The 21,009-nt window shown below is 49.8% G+C and overlaps 1 protein-coding gene across 1 annotated transcript in view; it reads right to left on the reverse strand.

Moving 5' to 3' along the window:
- The window catches only part of KCNB1 (potassium voltage-gated channel subfamily B member 1), a gene marked incomplete at both ends in the record, with an annotated part of 101,371 nt that overhangs the window by 27,428 nt on the left and 52,934 nt on the right, over window positions 1–21,009 (reverse strand). The gene's annotated exons all lie outside the window — the stretch shown is intronic.

Below are 21,009 nucleotides of genomic sequence, written 5' to 3' on the forward strand. Positions count from 1 at the left end.
TCTCTGTTTTTGTCACTGTCACACAGTGCTTCTATGTATAGGGTAAGCACCTGACACTTCATCGTGTTTTCTGGTGTCATTGTCATGACCAGGCATTTGTATATTGAAATGCATGAGAGTTTAATATAAATTATTATCCTTATAATTCTCCTTTCTACTAAAGTTAGGGCATTACATATATTGATTTGGCGGGGGGAGTTACGTTTACAGGTAAAGTATATTATCTACTTTTTTTTTTTCTTTTTGTCTGTGTGGCATGCGGGATCTTAGTTCCCCGATCAGGGATCAAACCCAAGCCCCCCGCAGTGGAAGCATGGAGTCTTAACCAGGGAAGTCAAGTGTACTATCTATGAATTTTATTTTAGGGCAGTAAGTGGTGAGAGGAGTTAACAAAATATTTGTTATATGTAAAGGGGGCTGGGGGTTGGGCATTACCCTGAATGATGTGTGTGTTTATACATATTCCCTTCTCAGGGCTGCCTTCCTTGACCCTCTCCTCCCTCCCCGATGAGGGCATTGTCTCTCCGCTCATGCTTTCAGGGCCAGGCTGAGGCATGCACCGTACAGCCCTGAGAGTGAACATCTTAAATTTTATGCCCTGGGCACCTCACTCGTCTCACTCTCTTCCTGGCCCTGCCAACACGATTTTGAATATTTGTATGATTAGCTGCAACGCCTGTCTCCACTGCTTCACTGGGAGCTCCAGTCCAGGGCCCAGTCTGCCAGGTTCAGCCATGATCCTGCAGCGCCTAGCACTGTGGTGCTTGAGGCCCTGTGGTCACTGGCTGAAGGAATAAAGGGCTGGCATATTTCATATATATGTAAATTAAAATGAATTCATTTCAACTTTATGGCAGGACGAAAACTGATCAGCTCTGGACCAGGCGCCAGGTCTGCAAAAGCAAGTAAGACGCAATCCTCCTCCCTGTCTAGTAGCAGAGAGACAGACATACAAATTATCGCAAAGCAGAGTGGGGCGTCCCAGGGAGAAGGGGGAGCCCGCAGCCTGGGAGAAACCAAGTCCATCTGGGGGTGGGGAGGGGGAAGACTTTCTACAGGAGGCACCACTTGAGTCTTGGGGGAGAGCAGTTTGCCAGGCAGCCACCCACCATCCAGTCTAACCGGCTATTTTATAGACGAGGGAACCGAGTCTGGTTCTAGGTCCAGCTCTGCCACTGCCCTGCTGCGTGACCTCAGCAAGTCTTTCCCCTTCTTTGGGCCTCACTCTCCCCATCTGTACAATGAATGACCTCCAGGGTCAGCCTATCTTGTGGGACAGAGGTCTTAAACCGGCAGCTCTCAGGCTGAATCTCACCTGCTGATGGCTGTTACCTGCCTGATGCCAGGATGCATTTGAGCTGATGAACTATGTCTGAGGTCTTCACGAAGGCTAAAAACTTTATAAATTAGATGCCAACATTTTAGATTACACCTGAAAGCACTGGTTTTCAACCAGGTGTGATTTTACTCCCCAGGGGACATTTGGCAATGTACCCCCTACAGAAGGTTTTGGTTGTCACAGTGGGCGTGGAGTGGGGGCGGGGGTGGGGCCTGACTGGCATCTAGTGGGCGGAGGCCAGGGATGCCGCTAAACATCCGACAGTGCAGACCCCTACCCCACCCCACCAGCAAAGAATTCTCCCACGGTGCTGGATGCCCTGGCTAAAAATCAAGGCCTTTTTCTGGGCCACACCAGCTCCTGGGAGGGTCCCACCGGATCCCATTGTCTTTCTACTTGGCAATTAATCACCAGCCTTTCTCGGTAGTCTGGAATTTTTCTCTGTTTTGTTACTATGCTTTTTCCCTTCAGGCCTAGACTCCCTGCTAGCCTCCAGCTCCCTGGGAGCAGGGCGTGCCTCTCCTGCTCACTCTTGACTTCACCTGACTTCGAGGCACCTTGGACACAAGGCCTGCATGTTAAGACCCTTCTTTTCCACATGGGCACATGTGGAAGCACAGAGGGTGACACTGGCTTGACCAAAGTCACACAGTGAAGGAAGTGCTGGGGCTGAGATTTGAACCCAGGCACCCTGAGCCCCAGCTCGTTCTCTGAAGCTTTGTTTCTGAGATTTGACCTCCTGGGGGTTCAGGTTTTCTATGTCCTCTCTGCTCACCACCCTCTACTCCTTTCTGGTTAGAACTGAGCCTTAAAGTTACGTTGGAAACAGAAACAAAAGCTATCTTTGAATCCTCCCTCTTGGTGATGTGCTGAGGCTTTGAGTTAGATCTCAGAAGGACTTTCTGACAATGGTATGTTAGGGTGGGACGAAGGAATGGCATGAATGGTGGGGATAAGGTGGCACACAACACGGGGGCTGAGAAAACAGGCTCTGGAGACAGAATTGACTTCTAGTGTTTGGGTTTCACCCTAGACTAGGACAAATTCCTTTATGTCTCCAAGTCTCAGTTTCCCTGTCTGTGAAATGGGCGCAGTGATCCTTCCTCAATCATTGAGTTGTGAGGATTTGACGGGAACATGCATGTGGAGGGCTGGCCCGGGGCCTGTTCAATGAGGGGAGCTGGGGTGGCTGTTAGCTCCAAGGTCTGTGGAGGCAGGAGGGTGACTGGAGAATTCTAGAAGGTGACAGCGTATCTTGCCCTCCAGAGGGTAGAGGAAGGAAAAGGCTCTTTCAACTGCCTTGCTTTCTCTTTTAGGAATTCTCCCCCACACACCTCTCTGCCCACTTTCATGCCACAAATTTCTCATCCCCCAACCTTAGCCAGCAGCCCCCAGGGCGTTGAGTACTTCACCAAGAGAGGAGCCTAGAAGCTTTGCTCGGCTCCTCTCTGGCTGCGGCACGTTTCACATTTTATGTCCGTTCAGTCGTCACGTACTGGACACTTTATGCGGGCCCGGCACTGTGCTGGGGCCACAACAGTGAATGAGGCAGGAAGTCACGGTCCTCAGGGGAGAGGAGGAGCCGACAAGCATATAAATAAAGGCAGGCAGGGAGGGGGTTAACGGGCAATGGGGAGAGGTGCTTGTGGGAGGGAGGCAGCTGGTCAAGAAAGGCCCCTCGGGCTTCCCTGGTGGCACAGTGGTTAAGAATCCACCTGCCAATGCAGGGGACGCAGGTTCGAGCCCTGGTCCCGGAAGATACCACATGCCACGGAACAACAAAGCCCCTGCGCCACAACTACTGAGTCCACGTGCTGCAACTACTGAAGCCTGCACACCTGGAGCCCGTGCTCCACAGCAAGAGAAGCCACCGCAGTGAGAAACCTGTGCACCGCAACACAGAGTAGCCCCCGCTCGCCACAACTAGAGAAAGCCTGCGCGCAACAGCGAAGACTCAACGCAGCCAAATAAATAAATTAAATTAAATAAATAATAAAATTAATAATAAAAAAATTAAAAGTTAAAAAAATTTTTTAAAAGAAAAAAAAAAAAGGCCCCTCTGAGGTACCTACACAGCTGAGGTCTGAGGATGAGTACATCAAGACAGAGGAAACAGGAAGCGCAAAGGCCCTGAGGCAGGAACAAGGTATGTTTCACGGCCAGAAAGAGGCCAGTGTGGAAGAAGCAAGGGAAAGGAAGGTCAGAGATGATGATGGAGAGGCAGGCAGGAAGCAGATCACACGGGGTTTTGAAGGCCAGAGTGAGGAGCTTCCAATTTTTTCTAAAAACCCAGAGGAAGAGGAGGTTCTGGGTGCAGGGTGGAAGAGCTGCTTTTCTGCTGGGAGTGCCAGGGCTCATGGATACCAGCCTCAATGCTGCCTCCTCACTTTTGCTCCGGCAGATTTGCCTGCCTGGAATGCCCTTTCCTTTCCCCTCACCTGTCCAGCTTCTCTTCAGCCCACCCTTCCTCAGAAAGCCCTCCCTGACAGCTGAGCCCGTGGGGACCTCTTCCTCCCTGACCACCCCTCTGACACTGAAATCCTCTGGGAAATTTTGCTAACAATGTAGATTCCTGGTCCTCCACACAGAGAATGATTCAGGAGGTCTGCAGTAGCGCCCAGGAATCTGCATTTTTAACAAACTCTTCCAGATGATTCCGTTACTGGGCCTTAGAGAGACAGTTGCTGGCATTTTCCCAGAGCCACCTCAGGCAGTAGGGTGGGTGGTGTGTATATGGCAGGGGAGGGAAGGGGGCAGTCAGTCGAACCAGAAGACCCTGGGTTCAAATCTCAGCTCTGCTGCTTACCCAGGTGGGTGATCTTGGGCAAGTGCCATCATCTCTTTGAGCCTCAGTTTCCTCATCTATAAAATGGGCATAGTCACACCTAACTTGAAGTGCTGTGAAGGAGATCTGTCCACATAATGTGCTTAGCCCAGGGGGTGGCCCACAGTTCGTGCTTAATAAACCCTGTCTGGTCCTCACCCCATAGCAGCTTCCCAAGGGCCTGAAATGAGACCAGTTAACACACTGAGGTTTGTTGTGTACCAGGCAATGCTGCCTAGACCAGGGGTCGGCGAACTTTTTCTTTAAAGGGCCAGCCAGCCAATATTTTAGCCTTTGTGGGTCACATGGTCTGTCGCAACCACTCCACTCTGCACTTGGCACAAAGGCAGCCAGAAACAAACAGAAACAAATGAGCCTGGCTGTGTTCCAGTAAGACTTTATGGACAGTGGAATTTGAATTTCATATAATTTTCACATATCATGAAATTTCTTCTTTTGATATTTTTCAGTGACTTGAAAATATAAAAACTCCTCTTAGCTTGCAAGTCATACAAAAAGGGGTGGTGGGCTAGACTTGGCCTGTGGGCCCTGGGTTGCTGACCCCTGCTCTGGACACTTTGTGTGTATTCACTCCTGGAACCCTTATGAAATAGGCATATGCTATTACAACTGAATTTTCAGATGAGGAAATGGAGGCTCAGAGAGGCTAAGATCCTTGTGCCAGGTCCATCTGACCCTTGTTGCGAGAGATGGTGGTGAGATTTGGATGCAGGCAGAGCTGGGTTCAGAGCCCTCACTGTAAACACTGTGCTCTCCTGCCCTGTTGGGGCTCCACACACTTTAGATGTATATACCACATTTCAAGAACCAGTGACCTCTCCTTATTGAGAGAGAAAGAGAAGAAATAACTTTGATATTGTTTAAGCCACTGCCATTTGGGTCTCTATCACAGCAGCCAAATCTGTATCTTATGTAAGTAATTCTTAGAATAATTGTGGGGGGGGAGGGTGGCTACTAAGCAGGGTGGTTGGTGATGGCCTTTCTGAAAGGAGACATTTGAGCTAAGATCTGACTGTGAGAAGGAGCTGATCATGGGAAGAGCCCTGGCAGACAGTCCCAGGCAGAGATCAGTAAGTGCAAAGGCCCTGGGGTCGGAGGAACTTTCAGGGCTACCCTACCTTTTAATTCACATCCCACTAACAGGCTGTGCTGTGATCATCCATGGGGTTCTCACTCCTGTGGCAAGTGGCTTGATTTCTCATCTGAGAAATGAGATAAGAATAGCACTCTTTTCATGGGGCTTTTGTGAGGATTGATGAATGCATAACTGGTTCTTACAGTGGTGCCTGGTCCACAATGGGTGCTCAATAAATGGTGGATCTGTTTCCTGTCTTCTCTGAAAAGAGGTGGCCTTGGAACTGCATGCTTCCCAAGTCAGAGGGGAGCGTCACCAATGACTTAATGTGCAAGAACAGCTTTCTCATGTGGAAATTTTCTATCTCTCACACCTTTCTTGTCTCTCTTTTTCTACTCCCTCCATCATCCATCTGTCCACCCACCCACCCATCCTTCCTTCCTTCCTTCTACTATCTATATACTTACCCACCACCTATCTGTCCATCATCTACCCACTTGTTCATCTATTGTTTATCTATCCACACATCCACATGTCCACCCACCCATCCATCTGTGTATCTATCTATCTATCTATCTATCTAGCCATCCATCCATCCATCCATCCATCCATCTATCCATCCATCCAGCCAGCCAGCCAGCCAGCCAGCCAGCCAGCCAGCCAGCCTGCCAACATTTATGGAGAGCCTGTGCCAGATTCTGGGGATGCAGAAACTAAATAAACTCAATCTATGCCCTTGAGGAGCTCCAAGTCCCTTAGGCAAATAAGTACCTCGGCTGCTTTGTAAAACATGACAGAGAGTATAGAGTTTGAATTTCCACTCTGCCACCTCTGCCACTTCTCTTGCATGACCTCAAGATAGTGGCTTTACCTCCTTCAACCTTAACTTTCTCATCAGTAAAACAGAGGCAATCATCCCTATCTCCAAAGATTAGATGAGACCAGAAAGATAAAGTACTTCTTACAGAACTTGGCACGTAATAGGCATTTACAATATGGTTCCTATTATTCTAAGCGGAAGCACAGGAAGGTTTCTTGGAGGCTTCTAGGCTTGACGTAAAAGGATGGAAGGAATCTGGCTACGTGAGAGTTAACAGGGGAAAGTGAATTCTAGGCAGAGGGCATAACAAGAGCAAAGGCAGAGGCAGGGAAATCCAGGGTTCACAGAAAGGCCAGTGGAAGAGGAATCTCTGGTTTCCCTCCCTCAGTGTTCTTGGGGCAGCAGGTCCAGAGAACTGAAAATACCAGAGAGGGGAGGGTGGGTGCAGGACAGGCCCTGAGGGGTGAGGACCTGCAGTCCAGGTGACCCAGATAGCCACAGGCAGACAGAACTGGGTCATGGGAATTAATCTTGGCCACAAGGTGGGCTCCCCTCCACTCACCATCTGGGCTGGCGGGGCCTGGCTGGGTGGGAAGAGGTTTGCTTTGACACTTGGCTGTCCCATGGGCGTCTCACACTTAACAAGGCCAAGCAGTGCTCTTGAGCCCCTACTTGCTCTTTACTGGATTTTGCCTGTTTTGGCAAATGGCACCCCCATGCTCCCAAATCCCTAGGCCACCAACCTGGGAGCCCTGCTTGATTGCTCGCTGCCCTGTGGGCTCCACCTTCAAAACGGATCCGGAGTCTGACCACTTCTCCCCACCTCCACCGCCACCACCCTGGTCCAGGTCCCTGAGGTATCCTGCAAGGACGGCAGTGGCCTCCGCACAGTGTCCGCGTGTCCTCCCTTACCCCGCAGTCCTTTCTCTACTCCGAATAATCTTTTTTTTTTTTCCGGTACGCGGGCCTCTCACTGTTGTGGCCTCTCCCGTTGCGGAGCACAGGCTCCGGACGCGCAGGCTCAGCGGCCATGGCTCACGGGCCCAGCCGCTCCGCGGCATGTGGGATCTTCCCAGACCGGGGCACGAACCCGTATCCCCTGCATCGGCAGGCGGACTCTCAACCACTGCGCCACCAGGGAAGCCCTCCCTGGCCTTTTTTGTTCTTGTTTTTTCAATGGTGGTTGTGACCCACTAACTTGATTCTATGACCCGCCGTTTGACCCGCCGTACTGTGTTAACTCACTTAAACCTCTCAAAACCCTATGAGAGAAGAACTATTAATACCTCATTTTATAAATCAGGAAAGAGCTTGCCGTAGTAAGTAATGGGGCTTTGAGGCCAAGCCAGACCTCAAATCTTAACTGCTGTGCTCAGCTGCCCCTTTAAGACCTGGGCTGGGTAAGTAGGGCCCCTTCCTGGGATGGGGCGATGGAAACCTTTCCACAATCCCCGCCTGGCAATTTCCCTTCCTTGGCCCCAGGCAGCTCCTCTTTTGGTTTTCCTAAGCAAGATGTCAGGTCAGTAAAACAGATCCCAGAGTTTAATTAAAATAATGAGTCGTGCCAGAGGAAGGGCGCCAGGGCCAGCCGGAGTGGGGAAGATGAATTACAGTTTCGTTCGGGGTGGAGGCAGGGAGGAAGGGAGGGAAGGAGAGGATGGTGAGTGAGTACGAGAGGGTAGGTGATAGGAGAGAAGAGAAAAGAAGAAAGAGGAGGAAAGAGTGGGAGAGAGCAAGAGAAGGAGGAGGAGGAAGTGGGGGGGAGAGGGTGATGGGGGAGACAGACAGACAGACCTGAGAGGCCAATCATGTTTTGAGTTGGTGCTGCTCACATTTATTGCCTCCTCTAAGCCCTCCTCCCAGAGAATCCCAGGATCAGAATCTTCTACAAGACCTGAACTTGTCACTCCTCTGCTTTAGAGCTTTCTGTGGCTCCCCAGCGCCTTCAGAATAAACCCAGACTCCTACCTGTGGCTCTCAAGGCCCCGAAAGGTGTGGCCCCTGCTGCCCCTCCCGCTGCCTCCGTCCCCACACCCCTCCTCGCCTCCCCACAGCCCAGGTCCCCTCTCCCCGTCCCCACACTGGGCTGTTCCGAGGGGCCGTACACGGGCTCTGCTCTCTCCTCACTCCTCTTGCCTCCGATAACACTGGCTGCTCCCTCAAGGTCTCCTTAAATATCATTTGGGGACACAGGGCTGAACCCGACTGGCAACACCCCCTTCCTGAGCTCACAGTTCAGAGCGGAAGCTGGAGCGCACACAAGTCATGAATAAAAGGAGATAAGATTTGAGGCACTGAGTGGAAAAGCAATGACCGACCTTCTGAGCGCTCTCTGCGCCAAGCCCTGCTCAGAATGCTTTACGTGCGTTTACTGCATCTTGCTCCAGCCCCAAAAGGTGGGTGTTAGTATTGTCTTCACCCCTGTGAGCAGTGAAACAGGCTGCTCGCAGCTTGTCGGGGCAGAGCTGGGTTCCGCTCGGGAAGTCTGGCTTTGAAACCACCAGGCTTCAGGGTGGCTCCAAAGAGTGAGGAGATGGGCAAGGTGGGCAGGTGGGTGGGCACAAGGAGAGGCAGGCAATTGATATTTGGTGGCCTCGGAAGGTGATCCGCTCAGAGACAGAGAGGGGCTGGCCGTGCAAAGATGGAGGAACGTATTCCAGGGTAGCTGCACGGTGGGATGTTCTGAGCCCAGTCCACCTCAGCACCCCATGAGTTCCCATCCTTTTAAAAATGTGCTTGCCCCAGGGCTTCCCTGGTGGCGCAGTGGTTGAGAGTCCACCTGCCAATGCAGGAGACATGGGTTCGTGCCCCGGTCCGGGAAGATCCCACATGCCGCGGAGCGGCTGGGCCCGTGAGCCATGGCCGCTGAGCCTGCGCGTCCGGAGGCTGTGCTCCGCAACGGGAGAGGCCACAGCAGTGAGAGGCCTGCGTACTGCAATAAATAAATAAATAAAATAAATAAAAATAAAAATAAAAATGTGCTTGCCCCAGGCCAGTGCGGGCACTGGGAGAGGCCACAGTCAAGTCCACTGCAGGCCTTGGTGAGTTCCAGACCTGAGGCAGGTCACTAGGCTCTTTCCTCTCTGTGGGTGACCTTGGGGAAAGGTCTAGGGGACCCAAGAGGGGAGGGGCCGCCAGTCTTTCCAGCAACCAGAGGTTAGGGGAGGGCCATGCCTGTCTCTTGGGATATAATGCCTTTTCAGTTGTCACTGAACGAATGGCTTCATTGGGAATTCCCTGGTGGTCCAGTGGTTAGGGCTCCACGCTTCCATTGCAGGGGGCACAGGTTCGCTCCCTGGTCGGGGAACTAAGATCCCACATCCCACGTGCCACATGGTGCGACCAAAAATTAAAAAAATGTGAAAAAGAATGGCTTCGTTCATTCATTCGCCCGCTCCAGCCTCACCATGGCCCGCTTGCCCTCTGCAGTCCTCTCTAACCTCATCTCCTACTCCTCTCCCCCGACATGCTCCATTCCAGCCTCAAGGGCCTTCTTGCCATTTCCCAATATATTGAGCTCATTTTTGCCCCAGGGCCTTTGCGCTGCAGTCCCCTCTGCCTGGAAGGTTCTTCGTCCATTTTGTGATGCTATCCCTAATCGAGCCTCAGCTTCCAGGAAGGGGTTGGAGGTGTGCAAAAGAGGGGCCATTCCACCCAGACCTCATAATCCCTAAGGGTCTTTTTTTTGGTTTTTTTTTTTGCCGTACCCGGGCCTCTCACTGCTGTGGCCTCTCCTGTTGCGGAGCACAGGCTCCGGATGTGCAGGCTTAGCAGCCATGGCTCACGGGCCTAGCCGCTCCACGGCATGTGGGATCTTCCCGGACCAGGGCATGAACCCGTGTCCCCTGCATCGGCAGGCGGACCCTCAACCACTGCACCACCAGGGAAGCCCCCTAAGGGTCTTAAACAAGCGTTTTCATGATATAGACATAAGGTTCCTCACTGCACCATTGTTTATTAGATCAGAAAGTTCAGAAACAACCTCAGTGTCCATCAACAGGGGAAAAGTTAAATCAGCAGTGGGTCAGCCACACAACGGAATACTCTGCAGCTGTAAAAAGGAGCAAGGTGGCTCAATACACATGAATAGTGAATAATCCCTGAGGAATGACGTTAGCAAACAGAGCAAGATGAGAACAATGTTTGTAACCAGTCCCCGTTTCAGTAAAACAAAGAAAAAAGGATCTACACCTACATGGATTGGGATGAACTTGTATATAGATAAATTGCTTCTGGAAGGGATCAGAAGAAGTTGGTAACAGTGGCTGCCTCTGGGGAGGAGGGCTGGGGGAAGGGGAAGGAGAAGGACTTTTCACTGTGTGCCCCTTTGGACACTTTGACGTTCATACCAAGAAAATATATCACCTATTCAAAAAACTGGCATCCCAATAGTTTTAGAATTTTGACCTTAACTCCAGATGGGTTACACACATAAACAGGGACACAGTGACAATGATGAAAAAAGGCCATGTTCGTCAAACCTCACCATCCTTGTATCCCATTACTGGCTCATGCCTCGAGAACAGCATGAATTTAAAATATAAATATATAAGTACATAAAACAAATCCTGTGGTTATCTTGTGAGCCTCACACATACATTGTGCTGTAATTTTGTGCTGGTGGGCCAAAAGCATGAATTTCTTCAATTTAATATTTAAAAATTTTTATTCTGTTTTATTTATTTGGTTCCGCTCGGTTTTAGTTGTGGCCGGCAGGCTCCTTAGTTGCAGCTCACCAGCTCTTCAGTTGTGGCATGCAAACTCTTAGTTGCGGCATGCGCGTGGGATCTAGTTCCCTGACCAGGGATCGAACCCGGGCCCCCTGCATTGGGAGCCTGGAGTCTTAACCACTGCGCCACCAGGGAAGCCCCTAATATTTGAAATGTACCATAACTTTTGGGATGTCTTCATTTGGGGGCTTTTAAGAAAATAAATTAATATTCCAGGAGTCTCAAAAAATAGAAGTCTTCCAAGCTTCTCTTGGCCTGAGGGACCCTGTCCCAGTTCTCCTCAGGGAGAGACCAGGAACAGTAAACCCACAATCCCATATTTAGCCACTCCCAGGGGACGACGACAAGTTCACCAGGATGCAGAGGCTGGGTCAGGCCCGCCCCTGGGAACGTGGCCCCTGGTGAACGGGGGCAGGAGGGAATACCAGCCTGGGAGGCTGGTCTGGCTACGAACTGGGGGGACCATCTTGTTTTTTAGCTGCCTTTCTGGGAACTGAGCTAGAAGCTCCTCCCAGTTCTGTCTGAACCCACAGCCCAGGCTTTGTAGCCACTAGATCAAAATGAGAGATGTTGATACTGTATGTTTTCACTTATAAATCGAAACAATGAAATAAACTTATCAATATGACAAAACTGAAACAGACTCACAGATACAGAGAATGGACTAGTGGTTACCAGAGGGAAGAAGGGCAAGATAGAAGTAGGGGATTAAGGGGTATAAATTGCTGGGTATAAAATAAATAAGATACAAGGATGTAATGTACAGTACAGGGAATATAGGTAATATTTTATAATAACGTTAAATGGAGTATCATCTATAAGAACATAGAATCACTACGTTGTACACCCAAAACTAATATAATATTGCAAATAAACTATACTTCAATAAGAAAAAGTGAGATATGTTGATCTAGCGTGGCTGTGACCTGGCTTGAACCAAGGTCAAAGTTTCCCACTAGCCTGCAGGACAGCAGAGATGACCAAATGTCACTACTAATAATGTACACGAGTTTAACACCTTTGTGAGCATTGCCCTTCACCGTCTTCAAAGCTTGTGCCCAGCCTGCGTCTTACTTCTCACGGCCACCCTAGGAGGTAGCAGGATTGGTTTCGTAATTCTCACTTTACAGACAGGGAAGCTGAGACTCAGAGTGGGGAGGGGACTCGTCTAAGGTCACACAGCGGGGGAGTATCATACATGGTAAGCGTCTCCAGTCCAGAGCTCTCTCTGAGACAGCGCCTGGGGGAAGCCAGGGTGGGCCTCACCCAGTGCCTGGGTCCCCCGGGCACGGATAGACAAGGCTCCCACCTCCTCAGGTGGGCAGAGACCAGGTGACCTAGTCTAGACTGTGCTGCTGAGCCTGGGTGGTGGGGGAGGCACGTGGAGGCACCAGTGACAGGGAATCTCAGAGTATCTAATGGATCCGTGAGACCTGTCACATCTGCCTTCAAGAGGTGTCTGGAGTGTACCCACCTCTCACCACCCCGACAGATGCCCCCTGGCCAGGCCACCATCCTCTTCTGCCTGGATGGCTGCAGTCACCTCCTCACTATCTTCCTGCCTCTGTCCTGATCCGTACAAGAAACCCACTCCATCTTCCACATTCATCTGGAGGGAGCCCGTCAGAACCTAAGCAGGGTCATTTCACTCTTCTTTGCTCAAAACACTGCCATGTGTCCCAGTGCGCTCAGAACAAAAGCCTTAGTCCTTACAAGGCCCACAAGGCCCTGCGTGGTTGGGCCCTCCTTCCCTCTCTGACCCGTCTCTCTCCACTCCTCCCCTCGCTCACTTGGCTCCAGCCACGCTGGCTTTCTCGATGCTCCTGGAACACACCAGGCACTCTTCAGCCTCAGGGCCTTTGCGCTGGCTGTCCCCTCTGCCTGGAACACTCCACCCTGACATACATACTCATCTCCTTCTCTTCTTTCAGGTCTCTGCTTAAACGTCACATCCCCAGAATGGCTTACCCTGACCTACTTCAAGCGGCACCAACCTCCCATGAATATCTGTGCCCTTACTCCTGACATATTACATCTATGCATAGATATTATATATTTGTGTCCTGTTGTTTTTGTTCTTCTCTCCTTTCTAGAATGCAAGCTTCACGAGCTGTGGAGGCTTGGTTCTTTTCCTTCATTACTGTATCCTCGGAGCCTAGCAAGGGGCTAGTGGACAGTAGACACTAAATAAAGATTTGTTGGAGAACAAACAAATGAATCCAGGTCTCCAGACAGACTCCTCAGGACTCCGACTGGGCCAAGGAGCTCTGAAATGCCCCATGGATCTTTCTCTCCGAGAAACGAAAACCCTGCTTCCCACTGGGGTTGGGTAGTTTGCTGGCCACATGCCCAAGTCACCGCAGTGACAATACCCATTCGGTGTGTTTCTGTGATTGAAGGCAAAGCACACTCTGTTTCCTCAAGGTACTCACACAAACACAATGAGAACTTTTGGGGACTCAAGGTAAAATTTGTAGAGTGAAATGTTGCTCCAAATGCATGGTTTACAAGGAACCAGGAATTATTTCTTTGTAAACAGGAAATGAGATCTTATGTAAAATAGGCTTTCCTTGGGGTTGGCTCCCTTTTTCAAAAGACCATTATTAGGCAGAAAATAATCATTCATAATAATGATAGTTACCACTAACTGAGCAACTATTATGGACAAGGCACTGTATGAAGTACACTGTCTACTTCATTCTCATGATATCCCTGAAGAGTATTCCTGCCTGCCAGCAAAGGAAACGGAGGATCGAGAAGTGAAGTGACTTGTCTGATGTCCCACAGTCACTAAGAGCAAAAGACAGCACCCAAACCCTGGTCTTCTCACCCCAAATCCAAGAAAAGATCCTCTAAGGACACTGGCACTAGCAATTTGCTAAGACAACCATGTAGATAAGGACAGGCCTGCTGGCCAGGGTCTGAAAAAAAAAAAAAAAAGGATTCTAGATCATCCAGATGACAAGGGTAGCCAGTCATGCAGTACCCGGAGTTCGGTCTGGGGTTACACTTCACTGCTGGTGTGTTCCTGGAAGACAGCCAGAGAGCTCTGGCCATTCCCCCTTAAAAGCTCTGGTGAAAGGTGAGGAAAGATGTGTTTGGAGAAGCTTCTTTGGATTCCATTAAAGCAAGTGCTTAGGGGCCTGGAGCAGCCAAGTGCATGTTGCCCCACCGACTCACTTCTGAGAGGATGTTGTGACCCAAGGCTGGGCAAGAAGGCCTGGATTTCCAAGTACACAATCCCTTGGGGATGGAGGGCAGGGACGCTGGCCTAGGGGCATAGAACAGACAGGGTAGGGACCTGCTTCACGCTTAGCCCATGAGGCAAAATGAAATTTGGCTCAAACCATTTTGAGCCAAAACTCAAAACTACTGAGCTTTGAGCCATAGCTCAAAACTATTGCCAACATGAAGTGGAAAGGAGTGTCTTGTCCTGGGGCAGGCCCTTCTGGTTTAATAGTCCCATGGTGCGTCTTCCTCCAAAACCTCATGATGGGCTTTCCTGGTGGCGCAGTGGTTGAGAGTCCGCCTGCTGATGCAGGGGACGCGGGTTCGTGCCCTGGTCCAGGAAGATCCCACATGCCGCGGAGCGGCTGGGCCCGTGAGCCATGGCCGCTGAGCCTGCGTGTCCGGAACCTGTGCTCCGCAACGGGAGAGGCCACAACAGTGAGAGGCGGGCGTACCGCCAAAAAAAAAAAAAAAAAAAAAAAACACCTCATGACCTACTGACGTGCCATGAACTTACCAGTCGCTTGAGTCTTTAAACATCGCCCTCATGATCTTTACCTCTCCTTCCATTAAGAGGTGAGGTCTGTGTCCCTTCCTCCTGAATTTGGGCTCTGCAATTGCTTGTTCAGTAGAGTATGGCAGAAATGATGTGGTGCCAGTGTTGGGACCCAAACCTTGCGAAACTGGCATCTATCACTTCCTGTTTCTTGGAATGATCACTCTTGGAGCCCAGCCACCACGCTGTGAGGAGGCATAAGCTACTCCATGGAGAGGAACTGACAGCCGGGAATGACGCCCCGGGCTTGGCTGTGTGAGTGAGCCCCAGGTGAGGTGCCCCAGTGGATACCACGTGCAGGGGAGAAATATACTAGCCCCACCCAGCCCTGCACATGTTGAAGATTCATGGACAAATAAATGATTGAGTTTGTTTCAAGCCACTAAGTTTTTTTTGTTTGTTTGTTTGTTTGTTTTGCGGTACTCGGGCCTCTCACTGTTGTGGCCTCTCCCGTTGCGGAGCACAGGCTCCGGACGCGCAGGCTCAGCAGCCATGGCTCACGGGCCCAGCCGCTCCGCAGCATGTGGGATCTTCCCGGACCAGGGCACGAACCCGCATCCCCTGCATCGGCAGGCAGACTCTCAACCACTGCGCCACCAGGGAAGCCCAAGCCACTAAATTTTGAGGGTGGCTTGTCTTGCAACAATAGATAACCAGAACACCTCCCCAACTTGGAAGACATTTCCTGTGTGTTGCAGGAACCCCAAATCCAGGTATAGGACATTAATATCAACAGAGAGGCCTGGTTATTGCAAAGAAGGCTAATAAATCAGGCCAGAAACTTCACCTGCTGACTTTCCCCCATCTCTCTCCAGTCTCATCAACTAGAATAGCTAAGTATAGTCTTGGACTCTTCCCTATTTGAGATAGAATCCTCTATTAACCAACACCCACCCCCCAGATCCTCGATAGTCAGGGGTGAAGGTGGCAAAGGTGGAGAATAGATGTTTTCCTTTAATTCAGGATTTTAGATATTTTCATGGAACATGGAATCATCTGGTAGCTATAGTCCTATTTGGAATATCAAAGGAAAGAAGACCATTGTATAGGAAAGCTCCAGAAACCTCTCCTTCTGCTTTTCTCTTTTAATGACCGTGTGGGGCTGCCATGGATATGGAACTGGGAAGAGATGGGGAAAATTCGGCCTGGAAAATCTTCATGAACGCCTCTTTTCTAGGGCTTGGACTGGCTCCATGGAAGTCATTTGCCTGCTTTTCATGGAAGTGGGTTTGTCATGTGGTTTTAAAAGTCTCTAAAACTCTGTCTGACAAACTGTCCCTCTCTTATTTCAAGCTAGCTTGAACTCCCCAAAGGGCCAAGATGACAGGACAGGCCCAAGGAGTGCCAGGAGAGGGATCCTAGCCATGACAGTCAAGGCCCGCTCTGAAACTGACAGCACCCAAAAAGCTCTCGTCAGCATTACCTTGGAAAATTCTCTCAGGAACCCGGTGAAGGTGACTAGATACAAACTGTGGTCTATCCAAAGAATAAAATACTACTCAGCAATAAAAAGGAATGAAGCACTGATGCACCATGGATGAGCCTCCAAAACATTGTGCTAAGTGAAAGAAGCCAGACACAAAAGGCCATATATCATATGATTCCATTTCTATGAAATGTCCAGAAGAGGAAGATCCATAGAGATAAAACGTAAATTAGTGGTTTTCTGGGCCTGTGGGTGGGAATGGGGAGTGAATGCAAGCAGGCGGGAGGGGTTTGGGGGAAATGTTCTGAAACTGGATTATAGCGATGGCTGTACAACTCCGTAAATTTACGAAAAATGATTGAATTGTACATTTAAAATGGAATGTTATGGTATATAAATGATTCCTCAATATTATTAAAATGGAATGTTATGGTATATAAATGATTCCCCAATATTATTAAAATGGAATGTTATGGTATATAAATGAGTCCCCAATAGAGCCATTTAAAAAACCCAGGGAAGTCAGACGGAGGAACGGGGGGTGGGGACTGGGGGTACTTAAGGCCTCGTGGAGCACAGGAGATAAATGGGTATGTACTGGTTAGAAGGGATGGAAGCTGTGATTTTCTTAGTCACCTAACTGGGGAAACCAAGGAGCAGAAGGCCTCTGACTTCCTACTAGTTAAAAAGAGGTTATATTGTGACAGGGATAAAAGCTGAGAATCATAATGATAACGGCTGACATTATTAAGTGCTTATTCTTCACCAGGTGCTGTGCGAGGCAGTTTACACACACGAACTCCTTTGCAGCAGCCCTATGAACTGATGCTGGGAGAAAATTCTCCATGGGTCACTCAATGTCTGCGTGTCTTCTGAGCGAGAGACACTGAGAGCTTTGTACTGGACTCTCTTCTCAAGGATGTCTGCATAGCAAGCAGCCTTGGAAGATAGAAAGAGTATCTCCCTCTGGGGCAGAGAGTTGTTTCCCAATCACTATAATAAAGATAAGGTAGGGCTTCCCTGGTGGCGCAGTGGTTGAGAGTCTGCCTGCCGATGCAGGGGACACGGGTTCGTGCCCCAGTCCGGGAGGATCCCACATGCCGCGGAGCAGCTGGGCCCGTGAGCCATGGCCGCCGAGCCTGCGCGGCCGGAGCTTGTGCTCCGCAGCGGGAGAGGCCACATACTGCAAAAAAAAAAAAAAAAAAAAAAAAAAGATAAGGTCTCCCTCCAGAGCAAAGGCTGGGTGGGTTTGCCAGCAGCCCTCTTATAAGACTGGGGGTTTCCTAAGCCTGGGGATCCTCAGTTGTGACAAGTCCAGGTGGTGCAGCATCCACCTGGGTCAAGTTGCAGTGCTCCCATGGAACCTGGGAGCAAAAAGAGCTGATGCGAATGTGAAGTTCATGCCACCTGCTGTGCTGTGAGTAATACAGTCCTTTGTCTTCTGACCCAGGGGTCTCGTGTCTCCTGCTGGTATCTATTAAATTGGGGCAGGCTCACTTGTCTGCTTGCAAGCAAAGTAAAATCTCAGAACCCTCCACAGTTCTTGACAGTTGGCGCTCACATCACCCCCATTTTACAGATGAGGACTCTGAGACCCAGAGAATTAAAGCTTCTTGCTCAAGGTCACACAGCTAGCAAAGTGACAGAGCTGGGACTGAAACCCAGACAGATTGGGAAAGGCAGGAGATCTGAGCAGGGGACTGGCGAAGGTAACACCTGGGAGTGACAGGAGCTGAAAGCTCAGAAGATACACAGAAGGTCGTGCCTCTCAGCCTCCCAACCCCACACACCCCCAGATGCTGCCTGTCCCCACATCCGGCTGCTGGGGCTGAGCAGCCATTTGGGACGGCCGCGATATATTTAACGGTGAGTCACGCTCTCCCCCAGCAATCAGCAGTGGCAGGCTCAGGAGGATGCAGGGAGCATCTCTGGGAATCCAAGCCTGAGGGTCGCCATGGCAACCCCACCCAACTCGCTTGCCAACAGCTGGGATGCCAGTGCCTGAATCAAGGTAGAAAATAGTCTCAGGAGCAGGCCTGCCACACGCCATCACTGGTGGGTTCACCAGGGGTTGCTTCAGGAGTCCTGAGGACTTGGTGATCAGGAAGTCTCATAGGCGTGCTGGTGAGCTCAGAGTCCCCCCATGGAGGCCTGATGTCCCTGGCCTGCTGGGATGAGGGTACTTGACTCGATGGGTACTCTGGTGAGCACCATCTCTTTCTGCCTTTGTTCCTCTCGGTTTGTCTGTCTCTCTCATACATACCCACCCTCATGAAGACCCCTCTCCATCTGAGGCTTCTAACAAAGCATGATTACAACAGCTACAGACTGATGGCAACCTGGGGATGTTACCCACAGACCAACATCTTCCAGGATGATTCTGAAGACTTCAGAGCCTAAGACAAAGCAGCTACACCCACACTCCCACACCAAATATCAATATTCTAGTGAAAGCAGTTTGGAGCCCATTCATTCATTCATTCATAAATTCATTCATTCATCAACTTGTTGTCTTAATTGTTCATTCTGAATTAAATTCAGGCTCCTACAGGCCCTGTATAGATGTGGACCTGGTTATCTCTCTATCCTCATCCCCTTCCACTCTCCTCCTTTCTTACTCCACTCCAGCCCACTAGCCTTGTTGCTGTGCCTCAAAGATAGCAGGCTCTTTCCTGCCTCAGGGCCTTTGCACTTGTAGTTCTAACTTCCTCCAGATAACCACAGCCTGACTCCCTCACTCCCTTTTCGTCCCTGCACAGATCTCATCTCCTCAGAGAGACACTGTCAAGACCACCCTAGGAGAAAGCTCCCAATCCAGCCTCAAGGATAAGACCAAATATATCTACATCACGTACAACACAGATTGTGACTTAGATTCTTCTATTTGTGACAAGGAAAGGGAAATTGAAAATTTGTGGCCTGTAAATTGAATCTGGCCCACAGATACGTTTTCTTTGGTCTAAATAGTGTTTCCAAAACATTGAATTACTTGCTAACCTTCATAAAATTGGGGAGATTTCATTTTAAAATACCAATTTTCAACTTCTCTTGCAAAACTGGAGGATCAAGCTACACGTTCCTGCATCTCAGCCACTGGCGGGGGCTGAGCAGCGGCCACCCCTGTAGACAGAACGTGAGAATTCCTGTCTGCCAGGTGCACCATTTGGCCCCTTTCATTTATTTACACAGCCACGTGCAGCCTCTGGGGGTCTTTACTCTCGCAATCCAGGTCTCCAAGCTGAGGTCACTAAGCTTGGTTTTGGATGGAGGGAGTGGGACATCACAGGTTTTTTTTACCTTAATCAGTTAGAATTGAGTTTCTGGACTAATGCAGGCATTCTAGGTGAAGGCACTGAGTAAGCAAAGGCATGAAAATGTAGGGCAAGTTCTAGGACTGCCAAGAAGTAGTATGGAGTGGGAAGAGGCCAGCAAAGTCATTTGGGACCAGAATCTGCAGGGCCTTGACTGCCTTGTTAGGTCCTTCAACTTCTCCTGAGGGTAGTGGGGAGCCACAGAAGATTGTGGAGCAAGGCAAGGGACACGGTCAGAGTCAGCAGGGGTGTGGGGAAGTAGGAGTGAGAATCCCCTATGATATCAAGTCTGGCTCAGCGTTCTCTTGGGGCCAAACCTCAGCCTAGAGAGCATTCAGGGGTGAGAGGGGTGGTGTCTTCCATCAGCCCCTCAGCTCCCAGCTCCTTCCTCTGGCTGTCTGATAATAACTGTTTTCAATACAGATGTTCTGGGTCCCCTGTCGTGGATCACTCAGCCACCCTTCCAGAGAGAAAACAAAGAGCAGTGTTTTTCCATGTCTGTTTTAGACTGATGTCGACATCTTTGATCTCCATGAGGGACATGCCCCCCCCCCGCCAGGGTGCCTCTTTTTCAGTTGTGGCCCAGCAGCCAGGTCTAGACCACCAGGCTGGGTTCCATTACAGGAAAGAACCAGCAGATGTAGCAGAATCATGCCAATTAGCCTGGAAGCTGCCTGGGGATGGTGGTATCATTAAGTCTCAGGGATGTGGAGGTGAGGGGGAAGGAAGCTCGTCTCAGTCCACATGCCCATCCTAGACGGACCGTCTTTAACTATTCTGAGTAGCTAGGAAGAGCCTGCTCTCCTTGTCTCCTGAAGATGCTCCCTGGAGCTTGGGAGTTTGTATTGTGTGGTACATTTGTGCCCATTTTACTGATGGGCTGAGAGAAGTAGGAACTCTACTGCACCTGGGTGGATCCAGCTCACCCATTTTACAGGTGGTAAAACTGAGGCCTGAAAAGGAAGCATGGTTTGCTCAAGATTATAGCGCAGTTGGCCACAATCTGAAAAGACCAGAATGTAAAATCTCAGAGGGCATGCACTTTGTTTGCCTTGGTCACAATTCCATCCCCACCACACAACATAGTACCTGGCAAGTAACAGGCTCTTGATAAATATATGTTGAATAAATAAATAACATCGCTTCAGCTGTTTTAAGCTTTTACAAATAAGTCTCACACACATTCCCTCATTTCAACTGTCATCATTATCTTTCAAGCCAGTAATGGTATTTTTCCTCATTTTGTAGGTGAGGAAATGGAGGTTCAGAAAGGTTTAGTCACCTATCTGAGATCACATAGCCTGGAAAGAGCAGACCTAAATCCATAACATCTTACTGTGGGCTGAGGATCCCTTAGAATATTCTAGTGGAGGAAGAGACCTTGGGAATGCCCAGCTATGAGGTAAAAGCCTTGATCCACAAGAGCAGCTCTGGCCTAAATTATACTCCACAATCTGGGGGGAGAGAGAGACCAAGAGAACAGTTCCTCAAACTGTTAAACAGAGTTGCCATACAAGCCAGCAGTTTCACTCCTAGGTATATATCCAAGAGAACTGAAAACCTCTATCCATACAAAAACTTGTACATGAATGTTCACAGCAGTCTTATTCATAATAGCTAAAAAGTAGAAAAAACCCAAATGCCCATAAACTGACAAAGGATAAACAAAATGTGGCGTA

This window comes from Hyperoodon ampullatus, assembly GCF_949752795.1.
Source record: "Hyperoodon ampullatus genome assembly, chromosome: 14".
Taxonomy (NCBI): Eukaryota; Metazoa; Chordata; class Mammalia; order Artiodactyla; family Ziphiidae; genus Hyperoodon; species Hyperoodon ampullatus.